Source organism: Lutra lutra, chromosome 3 (genome assembly GCF_902655055.1).
Source record: "Lutra lutra chromosome 3, mLutLut1.2, whole genome shotgun sequence".
In the NCBI taxonomy this organism is placed as follows: domain Eukaryota; kingdom Metazoa; phylum Chordata; class Mammalia; order Carnivora; family Mustelidae; genus Lutra; species Lutra lutra.
The window spans coordinates 14,735,118-14,748,457 of record NC_062280.1 but is presented as its reverse complement, the minus strand read 5'-3'; the positions used below and the strand labels follow the sequence as shown (position 1 = coordinate 14,748,457).

The following is a 13,340-nucleotide window of genomic DNA, read 5'->3' as shown; positions in this document are numbered from 1 at the left end:
TAATAACTCTAAGAAAAATCCAAATAAACACTGTCTATATAAATAACAATAATGCTATTATAATTTTTATATGTGTGTTTTAATAATAGAAATAAAATACTGAAGAACTAAATAAAATACACATAACTCAGGATGGGGTGATGACAGATAAACACAGTGTATCAAAACATATGGGATGCAGGGAAAGCAATGCTCAGAGGGAAATCTAGAGCAAATATGCCTATATTTAAAAAAAAAAAGAAAAAACCTCAAAACAATAACCTGACATTATTCTTCAAAAATAAACAAGAGCCAACTAAATTGAAATCTAGTAGAAGGAAGAAAATAACATAGATTAGAGATGAGCAAAATCAAGAATAGAAAAGCAAAAGAATTAATCTAAAAGTTGGTTCTTCAAAAAGATTGATAAAATTGACAAAACTTTATCTAGACTGACAATAAAAAAAGAACAGACACGACTAACTAGAATCAGAAATCGAAATGGGACATGACTATAAAATCTTACAGAAACTAAAAAGATCATGAGAAAATACTAAGAACAAACGTACACCTATATTTATTCGCCTATGGTCTTGGTCTTGTATATAGAAAATCCTGAAGAATTCCCAAAAATACTATCAGAGCTAATAAATTCAACAAAGTTACAGGATATTAGATAAATATGCAAAATTCCATCATATTTCTAAAAAAAAAAAAAAAAGAAGGGGGGGGTGCCTGCGTGGCTCAGATGGTTAAGCATCTGCCTTAGGCTCAGGTCATGATCTCCAGGTCCTGGAATCAAGCCCCACACTAGGCTTCCAGTTCAGCGGTAAGTCTGCTTCTCCCTCTTCCTCTGCCTCACCTGTGCTCATGCTCTCTGTCTCAAATGAATAAATAAAATATAAAAAAAAAAAAACTCCATTGTATTTCTATATACTAGCAATGAGCAATCCCAAAATAAAATGAAATTAAGAAAATGATTTATTTGCAATCTTATCAACAAGAATAAAATACTGATGAACAAATTTAAGCAAGAAGTATAAGACTAGTACATTAAAACTATAAAATACTGTTGAATAAAATTAAAGATGTAAATAAATGGAAAAACATACTGTGTTCCTGGAATTGGAAAACACGAACATGGTAATACTATCCAAAGCAATGTAGAGATTCAATGCAATCCTTATCAAAATCCCAATGGTCTTTTTTTTAGTTTGGAAAAGACAAATTCATATAGAATTACCTGGAACCTAAACAGCCAAAACAATCTTGAAAAAGAACAAAGTTGGAGGACTCATTCTTCACAATTTCAAATCTTACTACAAAGCTACAATACTCAAAAAAAAAAAAAAAAAAAAAAAGCTACAATACTCAAAAGAATGTAGTAATGACTTGAGGATAGACACGTGGGTCAATGGAATAGAACTGAGAGTCCAGGAAAAAACTCAAAACAACTATGGGCAAATAATTTTCAACAAGGGTGCCAAAGGGATCCAGTGAGAAATGAATAGTCTTCTTCAACAACTGGTGCTGGGACAACTCAATATCCAAATACAAAATAATGAAAATGAACCCCCTACCTCATAGTATATAAAAAAGACAAACAGGGGCGCCTGGGTGGCTCAGTGGGTTGAGCTGCTGCCTTCGGCTCGGGTCATGATCCCAGGTCCTGGGTTCGAGCCCCACATTGGGCTTTCTGCTCAGCGGGGAGCCTGCTTCCTCCTCTCTCTCTGCCTGCCTCTCTGCTTACTTGTGATTTCTCTCTGTCAAATAAATAAATAAATAAATAAAATCTTTTAAAAAGACAAACAAACAAACAAAAAAGCCTAAAATAGATCAATACCCTAAATGTAAGAGTTAAAACCATAAAATTCTTAGAAGAAAATATAAGGATAAATCTTCATGACCTTGGATTTGGCAATGCTTCCATAGCTAGAACACCAAAAAACTGTAGAGTCAAAATTAAAAATAGGTAAACTGGACATTATAAAAATAAAAACTTTTTGGGGTGTCTGGGCGGCTCAGTGCATTAAGCCTCTGCCTTCGGCTCAGGTCATGATCTCAGGGTCCTGGGATCGAGTTCCTCATCAGGCTCTCTGCTCAGCAGGGAGCCCTCCTCTGCCTGCCTCTCTGCCTACTTGTGATCTCTGTCAAATAAATAAATAAAATATTTTAAAAAGAAAAATAAAAATAAAAAAATAAAAACTGTGCAAAGGACACCATGACAAGAATGAAAAGACAACCTACAGATGGGAGGAAGTATTTGTAGATTAAATCTCTGATAAGGTCTAGAATATATAATGGGAGCACCTGGGTGGCTCAGTCAGTTAAGTGTCCAACTCTCAATTTCAGCTCAGGTCATGATCTCAGAGTCATGAGACTGAGTCCAGTGTCAGGCTCTGTGCTGGGCGTGGAGCCTGCTTGGGATTCTCTCTCACTCTCCCTCTGCCCCACCTTCCATTTCTCCCTCTCTTTAAAAAAAAAAAAAAAAAAAAAGGTCAAAGGTCAAAATAGCCAAAAAAAACTTGGGGGAAAAAAACAACAGAACTGGAATTCTTAAACTTCCTGATTTTGAGACTTGTCATGAAGCTAAAATAATCAAGATAGTTGGTATTAGTGTAAAGACGGACAAATAGATCAATGAACAGAATAAAGAATCCAGAAATAGATCCTCACATATGTAGTCATTGCTTTTTTTTCTTTTAAGACTTAGTTATTTGAGAGAGTGAGAGAGAGAGAGCGAGAGCAGGGGGAGGGGCAGAGAGAGAGAGAATCTCAAGCAGAAATTAGGCGCTCCTAGTCAAATGCTTTTCAATAAAGGTACCAAGGCAATTAAGAGAAAAAGGACAATCTTTTTGACAAATTGTCAAAAAGAGCTGAAACAATGCTGAAACAATAGCTATATGCAAAACAATAAATGACACTTACCTCAAACCATATTAAAAAATCAGCTTGAAACAATCATGGCCAGTAAAACTATAAAACTTCTAGAAGAAATCATAGGGAAAAATCTTTGTGACTCTGGGTTTGGCAAAAATATCTTAAATATGACACAAAAAGCACAAAAATATAAGTCTACAAATTGGACTTCACCAAAATGAAACTTGTTCATTACATTTTGGGAGAAAATATTTGCAAAACATATTCCTCCTTTTTTTTTTTAAAGAGTGTATTCATTTGACAGAGAGAGATGGAGAGAGCACAAGCAGGGGGAGCAACAGAGGGAGAGGGAGAAGCAGGCTCCCCACTGAGCAGGGGGCCCGACGCGGGGCTTGATCCAGGACTCTGGGATCATGACCTCAGCCAAAGGCAGCCGCCCAACTGTGTGAGCCACCCAGGTGCTCCATGCAATACATAAAGGAATTTATTTATTTATTTAAACACTTTGTCAGAAAGAAGGAGAGAGAGCAAGAGCACACAAGCAGGGGGAGCAGCAGGCAGTGGGAGAAGTAGGCTCCCCACCGAGCAAGGAGCCCAATGCAGGACTCCATCCCAGTACCCTGGGATCACGACCTGAGCCAAAGGCAGACACTCAACTGGCTGAGCCACCCAGGCGTCCCTTGATAAAGGAATTTATATCCCAACTCTGTAAAGAACTGTTTCAACTCAATTATAAGACCTAATAAAAAGTGGGCAAAATATTTGAGTTAACACTTTACTAAAGAAAATATACAAACAACTAGAAAAAGGCAAATACCACATGATCTCTCTTACATGTGGAATTAAGAGATACAATCTTCCAGTTACAAAATAAGCAAGTCAGGTGGGGCCTGGATGGCTCAGTCAAGTTAGGCGTCCAGCTCTTGGTTTCAGTCCAGGTCACGGTCTTAGGGTTGTGAGATTGAGGCCCAAGTCAGGTTCTGTGCTGAGTGCAGTCTACTTGAGATTCTCTCTCTCCCTCTTCCTCTGCCCCCTCCCTTGCTCTCTAAAATAATAAATAAATCTTAAAAAAAAAAAAAAAATTCTCTCCCTCTCCTCCCCCTGCTTGCTCACTCTCTCTCGAAAAAATATCTCACAAGGATAAAAAGTACAGCACACAGAATCTAGTCAATAGTATTGTAATAACTTTTTTTTTTTAGATTTTATTTATTTATTTGTGAGAGAGAGAGAGAGCACAAGAGGGCAGAGTGGCAGGGAGAGGCAGAGAGAGAAGCAGCCTCCCTGCCGAGCAAGGAGCCCAATGCGGGACTTGATCTCAGGACCCTGGGATCATGACCTGAGCCGAAGGCAGCAGCTTAACCCGCTGAGCCACCCAGGCACCTCTGTGTAATAACTTTTTAATGGAGACAGATGGTACCTATACTTATCTCAGTAAGCATTTCATAATGTTTATAATTGTCAAATCGCTATGTTGTATACCTGAAACTGCTATTATATGTGAACTTTACTTCAATTTTTTAAAAAAGGCTATTAAGCCACAAAAGACAAGGAAAACTTTAAACATTTTGATAAGTAAAAGAAGTCACTCTGAAAAGCCTGCATACTATATGATTTCAAATACATGACATTCTTGAAAAGGCAAAACTACAGACTCAGTAACAAGATAGTTGCCACAAGTTGAGAAATTTTTATTGTGTTGAAACAATTCTTTATGATACTGTTATGGTGGATACATGACATTTTGACATCGGTTTTGTCAAAATGCATAAAATTATACAACACAAATAGTGAACCTTAATGCAAACTATAGACTTGTTCATGATACTGTATCAATATTGGTTCATTAACTTTAAGAAATATACCACACTAGAGGTACCTGGCTGGCTCAGTCTGTGGGGCATGCAGCTCTTCATCTCAGGACTGTGAGTTCTAGTCCTACGTTGGGCAGAGAGCTTATTAAATAAATAAATATTGGAAAAAAAAAAAAAAAGAAATGTACCACACTAATGCAAAATGTTAATAACAGGGAAAACTGTGCTAGCACACAGAGAAAGGAATGTTGTGGGGACGGGAATATGGAAATCTTTGTATTCCCTGCTTGATCTTTCTTTCTTTATTTTTTAAAAAGATTTATTTGAGAGAGAGAGAGAGAGAAGTGGGAGGGGCAGGGAGAGGATAGAGAATTTCAAGCAGACTCCATGCTGGGTGGAGCCGGAGGCAGAGCTGGATTCCACGACCCAAGACCACGACCCAAGCTGAAACCAAGAGCTGTATGCTTAACCGACTATGCCACCTCGGTGCCCTGCTCAGTTTTTCTATAAAGCTATTGATTTTTCTGTAAATCTTCCAATGTCCACAGTAGAAAAATAACACTATTCAAAAAGAAAAGTCTTACAGAGTCAACTGAAAATAAAGTACCACTGAGGGATGCATTAAGACTGAAATAATTGGGGGCGCCTGGGTGGCTCAGTGGGTTAAGCCTCTGCCTTCGGCTCCGGTCATGATCTCAGGGTCCTGGGATCGAGCCCCGCATCAGGCTCTCTGCTCAGCGGGGAGCCTGCTCCCCCCATCTCTGCCTGCCTCTCGCCTGCTTGTGATCTGTCAAATAAATAAATAAAATCTTAAAAAAAGAAAAGAAAAACATTCACCATCCAACCACGGTGACATCAAGATTAAGAAATCTTTTTAAGGGGCACCTGGGTAGACAGTCAGTTAAGCCTCCGATGCTTGGTTTTGGCTCAGGTTGTATTCTCAGCATCGTTGAAATCAAGTCCCATGTCTGGCTCCATGCTCAGTCTGGGGTCTGCTTAGGACTCTCTCTCCCTCTGCTCCTCCCTGCCCCCATCACTCTCCCACTTTTTCTTTCTCTAAAATAAGTGAATAAGTCTCTAAAAAAAAAATTTTTTTTTGAGAGCTGAGTTTTAAATATAAACACTGCTATGACAAAATAGATGAAGATTATAAATTTGTCAAAGCTGTATAATATAAAGTTTATTCAATTTTCTTTCAAGATTTTAACATGAGATTCAATAACATTTATTTATTTATCTATGAGACACAGTGAGAGAGGGGACACAAGCAGGGGAGTGGGAGAGAGAGAAGCAGGCTTCCCACGGAGCAGGGAGCCGAATGCTGGGCTCGATCCCAGAACCCTGGGATCATGACTTGAGCCAAAGGCAGGAGCCCAGCGACTAAGCCACCCAAGGGCCCCGAATGGTTCTTTTTTTAAGATTATTTTTATTGAGGCGCCTGGGTGGTTCAGTTGGTCAAGCAACTGCCTTCGGCTCAGGTCAGGATCCCGGGGTCCTGGGATTGAGGCCCGCATCTGACTCCTTATTCGGCAGGGAGTCTGCTTCTCCCTCTCCCTCTACCTGCTACTCCTCCTGCTTGTGCTCTGTGAAATAAATAAATAAATAATTTTTTTAAAAGTTTGTTTTTATTTATTTGACAGAGAGAGAGCACAAGCAGGTGGAGTGAGAGAGAAGCAGGCTCCCAAATGAGAAGCCTGATGTGGGGCTCGATCCCAGGATTCTGGGATCATGACCTGAGCCCAAGGCAGGTGCTTAACTGACTAAGCCATCCAGGCACCCCTGAATGTTTATTATACTTAACAATTACTAGCTAGAATTATTAATAACAACTCTATATTCTGTGATGTAGAACCTATTACCACCCTTTTACTGAAAAGGAAATTGAGGCTCACTGCTTAAGGTTATGGGGTTATCAATTAATGGGCACGATGGTAAAGCACTATGCTAAAATGTTTTTTCTTGTTTTTTTTTTTTGTTTTTTAAGATTTATTTGTTTATTTGAGAGAGACTGCGAGCAGAGGTTAGGGCAGAGGGAGAGAAGCAGACTACCCACTGATCATGGAGCACGGCACAGGCTGGATCTCACGACCCCAGGATCATGATGTAAGCCAAAATCAAGAGTTGGGAGGTTTAACCAACTGAGCCACCCAGGCAGCCCTAAAAGTATTTCATATATGTCATTTTATACTAATCCTTTCAACAACCCTGTGATTCAGTTACTTGCTCCAATTTACATGTAAAGACATAAGATTCAGGCAATTAAGTAACTTTCCCAAGATTATAAATACACTAAGTGGCTGACCAAGGCACATGTACTGATCCCAAATCCTACTCGTTGCTATTACAACAGGAACTCTATCAAAGTCACAGAAAAAAATTCCCTTCTTCCTTCATTAGTTATAGCTTTAAATCTTTTTTTTTTTTTTGATAGGTTAACAAATTACAGATGCTAAAAGAAATTCTTTGTTCATTCTTCGTTCTCCACTTTTCTTGGTTGAAATTCAATCAAAGGCAGTCCCTAAAGCACCAAAGCCCTCCTGCAGACAACATAAACACGTCTGATCCCTTGAAAAAGCTAGAGCTCGAATCTTGCGGACACTGTAATCACTGAGAAAACATCCTGCAAACATGCAAAAGCAGAGCTTGAGAAGAAGTAAAAAGTGCAAATAGCTTAGGGGAAAGAATTCTAAAGACTTACTTCCAGTTTCCTAATAGCTGCCCTGATCCCATTATAAATTATCCCTACTGGCCTAAATTTTTTTCATTTTATTTACTTTCTCTTACCCAAGCTGAAATTTTCACTGGAGATAATAAGCCCTTTTTATTTAATTTAATTAATTTGTTTATTTGACAGAGAGATACAGTGAGAGAGGGAACACAAGTGGGGGGAATGGGAGAGGGAGAAGCAGACTCCCACTGGGCAAGGAGCTTGATGTGGGGCTCGATCCCAGGACCTCGGATCATGACCTGAGCAGGAAGCAGATGTTTAATGACTGAGCCACCCAGGCACCTCAACATTTTCTCTTAAAACTGAAAACACTCTGGACATAGTATCAATCATTAACAAATTTGTGTAAATTTATATATTAAATTTATACAGCTTTCTTCATTTAAGAAGAGTTCATGGGGTGCCTGGGTGGCTCAGTGGGTTAAAACCTCTGTCTTCGGCTCAGGTCATGATCCCAGGGTCCTGGGATCGAGCCATGCATCCATCCGACTCTCTGCTCAGCAGGGAGCCTGCTTCCCCCCTCTCTGCCTACTTGTGATCTCTGTCAAATAAATAAATAAAATCTTAAAAAAAAAAAAGAAGAAGAAGAAGAAAAGTTCAGAATAGCTACCCTGGAAAGTTTAATCTGGAGGTGAGAAAGCAAGTACACCTGAAGCTCAGAACATTTAAAAGGGCTTCAACAGAGGCCTGAGCTGTGCTGCAATGAAGAAGACAAGATGAACGCCACAGGGAATTATACCAGGAAAGGTGGTGAAGGCGTTAATAGAAGAACACCGCCAAACATAAGCCACCTACTTCAGGATTTTACTCAGACTGGGATTTTGCCACTCAAAGAGATTTTCTTTTTCCGCTGTCTTTTGGAACTCAAAACTCAAAATTTTCCTTTCAGTATATACGTCTATACTACAGGTTAAAGAAATTTTATATGGTTAAAATGTGAAAATACTACTTAAAAGTAGTTTCTATATGGAAACTATATGGAAACATTGTTGAATTGGAAGTTGAAAGTACATTCCTCTGCTACAGACATCCTTTTCAAAATCAAATTTTTTTGAATGAAGGGAAAAGTATTACTCCTTCCTCCCTTAATTCCCCCATCAATTTGCATGCTTTTCAATCCTGACAAATGCAGGGTGACTTAAAATATCCAATATTCCCATCTAACCTTAACGTCAGTACATGCTAGTAAGTATTAACCTTTTTTTTAAAGATTTTATTTATTTATTTGTCAGAGAATAAGAGAGATTGAGAGAGAGAGAGACAGAGAGAAAGCACAAGCAGGGGGAGTGGCAGGCAGAGGGAGAAGCAGGTTCCCTACGGAGCAAGGAGCCCCAACGTGGAACTCGATCCCAGGACCTGAGCCAAAGGCAGACGCGTAACCTACTGAGCCAGCCAGGCATCCCCCAATGTTCAATTAACTATATCAAAATGACATTTTTACAAACAAAGATATTAAGTAGCTAGGTATAAAATGCCTTCTTCTAACTGGTAAACACAAACAGAACAAAGTACCTATATCCAAAGTATAATTTGATTTTTCATTAATATATAATAGGTAATAGTTGACTTATAGAGCTGTTCCTTTCAATTAGTTAAAAATAAAAATATTACCTTCAGGTAGTAGCTCAAGTTTAAATTCAGGCCTCAAACATTTTACTATTCCCAGTAATGCCCTCTCTTGTCCACTCAAGTTCTTCCTTTGAGGGGCACTAAATCATGACAGTTGTGGCTTCATTTGTCTGAGAGCTATAATTGTGTCTTCACAGCAGCATTTCTTCTGTAATGAGAAAGTATTCAATATATATTTTCTTTTCCTAGACATAAAGAAAACTACTAGATTTTATGCAGATTTTATTATATAATAAATAAAATTATATACCACCCTAGTACAGAACTGCACTGGTGGTATAGTGGTAAGCACAGCTGCCTTCCTAGTACAGCAGAACCATCAAGTGACTCAGCTGAAGAAAACTAAAGATTAGGACTGACTTTACAGATAACTGCATGCGTCCAGGAGTATGTGACTTAACCTCTCTGTGTCAGTTTCCTTACCTAAAATTAGGCATGTGGACTATAGTTTTGTTTCAAGTCACATTCTGTAACTACTACTCAAAGACCTCCCCAGTAAATTGCATTTCTCTCATGAAATATTTACTAACAGGGCATTTTTTGGAACCAAAGAAGCTTGAGACTAAAGATCACCTTCCCTAAACAACACCCTGTAAAACATCCCGGAATTGGTTTGACGAGGTTAGTTCTTAAGCAAATAGTATTGGGATTACATAAAGAAAACAGAAAGCAGAAAGTATTACATGTATAGGCAGTTAATAATTGGAGTTCAGAACACACACTAAAGCATTACATTTTGCTGTCAAATTGCTTTCTAGAATATTTCACATCACATTAAAAAAAGTGGACTTTACCTCACATCAAAAACAAAGATTAGGAAGAAACTGTTAAAAGAGAAGTTTCATGTTTTATAGGGAAGAGGCTTTTTATTGTTTATACATATTGATTGTATGGCAGAAAGGAAAAGACTGGCTATTCGGGCTTTTCTTTTCAGGTCACTCACATCTCTGTGGACCATATTTGGGCCATTGCTATTTTGCTTTTGTTCAACAGCAAATTTTATTTGTTCAATACTTTAGAGGTAGTTCTCTCTTAACATCTGATTATTTTGTTGAGTTTCCTTTACAGTCTTGTGTGTGGTAAAATGTATCTGTTAAAGCCAATTACCTGAGAATAAATACCCAAACTGGGTAACTGAAAGATGAAGCAGCTTTCGGTTTTAGAGACTCTCCTAATTCTAGGTCCCTTCTAGTGTCCTAAGATTTAAAGGATCTTGAAATATATCAAATATCAATGCCAGATCTTTTAACTTACTAACATTAAAAATGTTGCTCAAAAGTACGTTAGAAAATAAAATTTCTCTCATCTTTTAGGGTACGCAAATGACACAAAGTTCCTTTTATGATGTATACAAAATTACTATCAGTGGTGTCAAAAATAAATCAAGACTCCTAGTTCACAAATATTTGATAGGACAGCTACCTATTTTTTTAAAGATGGGTTTGGAAAGTTTTAGTGTGTTGAGTCAACATTAAAATTTTGAATATATGCAAATATATATAAACAATAACTTATTTTAAATTTTCACTGAAAAAAAAATTTAAGGCCAGTGTTCACAATGTCTCTTTAATCTTAAGGTTTGCCCTCTCTATTAACTTCCCTATAATCTTGGTTTCTATTCATTTTTTACCGTGTAAATACACACCTCTTTTTACCTCTGCTCTTTGAGAGCTCTACAGATTATTTCATTTAATCCTCACATCCACTGAGTTGGATCTTACCTCTATAGATAAGAAGACCAAAGCTGTCAAGTAACTTGCCTAAGATCACAAAGAGCATTAAGGCTCAGATTCAAAACGAAGTTGGGGAAAAAAACAAAACAAAACAAAACAAATAGAACTCTGAAGCCCATGCATAGTCTTCAGATCATACCATACCATGCCATTACATGCAGAAAAAAAGAAACCTATAATAGAGACACAAGTCTTCCAAGCTGTGATTTTCCAGATAACAATGTGTCTTCATGAAGACCACAGTAAATGAATCATGTAGGAAATCATCAAGAACAAAAAGCCTGAAGTTAATGTTCCAAGAAAAATACTCAAAAGTACTACCCTAAGTACTGCATGGAGGGAACACCAAAAACGACAGGAGTCACTACTGAAAAAAAAAAAACACCAAAGCCATCATACTGGGTGTTCAGTTGCTCTGAACACTTATAATTTTCCTTAACTAAAGGAAGGTCTCAAATGAAAACTGTACTTTGGTGAATTCAACATTTCTGTTTTGCAAATTGAAGGTTTATCTTACGAAGTACCTATCTAGGTTTTGTATCTTACTGGTCATACTACTCCATTCAAATTAAGATCAACCTATAGTGACTACCGGGTATTGTACTTTCTTATTTTGGTAAATGTCAAATTGTTGACCACTAAAATTTATTAAACTTTTTAAATTTGTTGTTATTTTTAAGATTTTAAGTAATCTTAAATGTTGGGCTCGAATTTACAACCCAGAGATCAAGGGTTGCATGCTCCACTGACTGAGCCAGCCAGGAACCCCTCTACCTGTACATTTTTCAAAGATATTTTAATCAATAATATTTTATCAATAGTAAAAAAATTATCTGAAAAAGAACCTAATTATTTGAAGATTATTTCAGGTTCTATGAATGTTAATTCAGGCAATTTTACTGCTGTATCTCAAAAATCCACTTATAATTAAAGGAGAATGTTTAAAACTGTCATATTTCTATCCACCTCTACCAAATTCAGAAAATACGGATTAAATAGCAAGACTTCAGTTAAGAGTTTCAAGTTTCAGGTGGTCTAACTTATTTAAGGTATACAATTCTCACCATCCCAATGAATCACATGGTTAAATGACCACAGGTTGTTTGCAACCCCAGTTCCTCCTTTCCTAGGACTTCAGTACAGAGGTGTTCTTTTTCTCTAAGAGAAATTCCTCTAACCATGAGGCCATTCTTCCTTATTTGTTCAGGCTGGCAAAGCTTCTAGCCAAACTGACATCTAAATGAAAATGATGAGAATAAATTTAACATTTACTATGTGGCAATTAATTCTCACAGTGACCCAAGTGTGGCACAGGGCGGTTAATAAGTAGCTGAGGCATTCAGGTTGGAGAGCCCCCATTCTAGAAAGGTGAGTGAACTGAAAATATCCTCCTTTCATTACCATTGCTTTCCAGTAAAATATTATTTTTCCGTTGCAACTGTTTAAATACTTTCTCACAGGCTATGGCTGATTTCAACACGAGGTGCCTACTTAATTGCAGCGCCTCTATAAACAACGCAAAGGAAAACTCAAGTTGTTTTCACCTGCACACATACCGCTCTGCCCACAAATTCTGCAATCCAGTTTTGCCTGATTCTAAACTGCTGTCTCTTTTAGTCCCCCTCTTGCAGTTTTGGCGAAAGACTTAAAAAAGTAACTTTGAGTTCTAGATAGCATCTCTCCCTCCATCCTCCCACAGCGAAACAACTAAATTCAATTAGAGTAACTCTCCGGACCATTTAGAGTTAGGCATATAGGCCTTTAGGTAACTTCAAGACCGAGGAGGGGAAAAAAAAAAGTCAAACAGCGTAGGAGAATGCGGGGGAGAACGCTTTTTCCCTCCTAATCAGAAGATATAAAAGGGCTCCTAGGGAGGGGGGAAAAAAAAGGCAAAACAAAAAACACAAAACCTATAAAGCGGGGCTCTTGGCTGTGCGAAGGACCACACACCAGGCGCTCCCGCCCAAGGGGTCTGGGTGCTTCTCCGCGGCGGTGGCGTGTCCTGGGGCTCAGCAACCCTTTTCCAGACATTTAATCTCCACCTTCTCCAGCCTGCCTTCCCGAGGCCCCCCGACGCAGTCCCGGGAGGGGATTATGGGCCTCATCATGCGGGGCCCCTAAAAGGCCCCGAGGCGGGGCGCTGAAGTCACCACCAGGGCCCGACTACCGCAGGAGCCAGCGTTGCTCAAGGAGCAGGCTGGTGAGGAGGTGACGGGTGGAAGAGGCAGGAGAAAAGAAATGGGGGTTGGGAGGTAGCGTCCATTCGTGGGCGCGGACAACTCGGCCAAACCCCCAACTCCCCCAGTCCCGCCGCTTCCGAGAGCCCTACAGGGCGAGGAGGGAAGTCCACGAGGTGCCGGAGCGGAGGGGAGAAAATTCAAAACGAGTCTACTCAACCTCGTCTTGGCTCCGAGGCCCTGCCATGGAGACCAGCCCAATGCGCAGGCGCATCCTTCTGAGAGCGCGCAGCGCAGTCCTGGGAGACTCGACCACTATCGGCCACCGTCGTCCGTTTCCTTTTTTTTTTTTTTTTTTTTTTGTAGCCCGGACTCTCACCCGGATCTAAAGCCTGGAGCTAGA

The 13,340-nt window shown here is 39.0% G+C and overlaps 1 protein-coding gene across 7 annotated transcripts in view; it reads right to left on the bottom strand.

Annotated features, from left to right (window-relative positions):
- Positions 1 to 13,217, bottom strand: part of CARF (calcium responsive transcription factor) — a 66,296-nt gene extending 53,079 nt beyond the window's left edge. Inside the window, exons 1-4 of one of the 7 annotated variants that reach the window (XM_047720774.1) lie at positions 12,305 to 12,636; positions 9,010 to 9,175; positions 2,908 to 2,966; positions 1,089 to 1,229 (exon numbers count right to left, since the gene is read on the bottom strand). The gene's annotated coding sequence lies outside the window, so the exon portion shown is untranslated. Of the gene's footprint in view, positions 1 to 1,088; positions 1,230 to 2,904; positions 2,967 to 7,768; positions 7,771 to 9,006; positions 9,176 to 11,824; positions 11,997 to 12,304; positions 12,637 to 13,157 lie in introns of those variants that run through there. The other 6 variants (XM_047720776.1, XM_047720773.1, XM_047720778.1 and 3 more) reach the window with 6 other exon arrangements.
- Between the last annotated feature and the right edge of the window lie 123 nt (positions 13,218 to 13,340).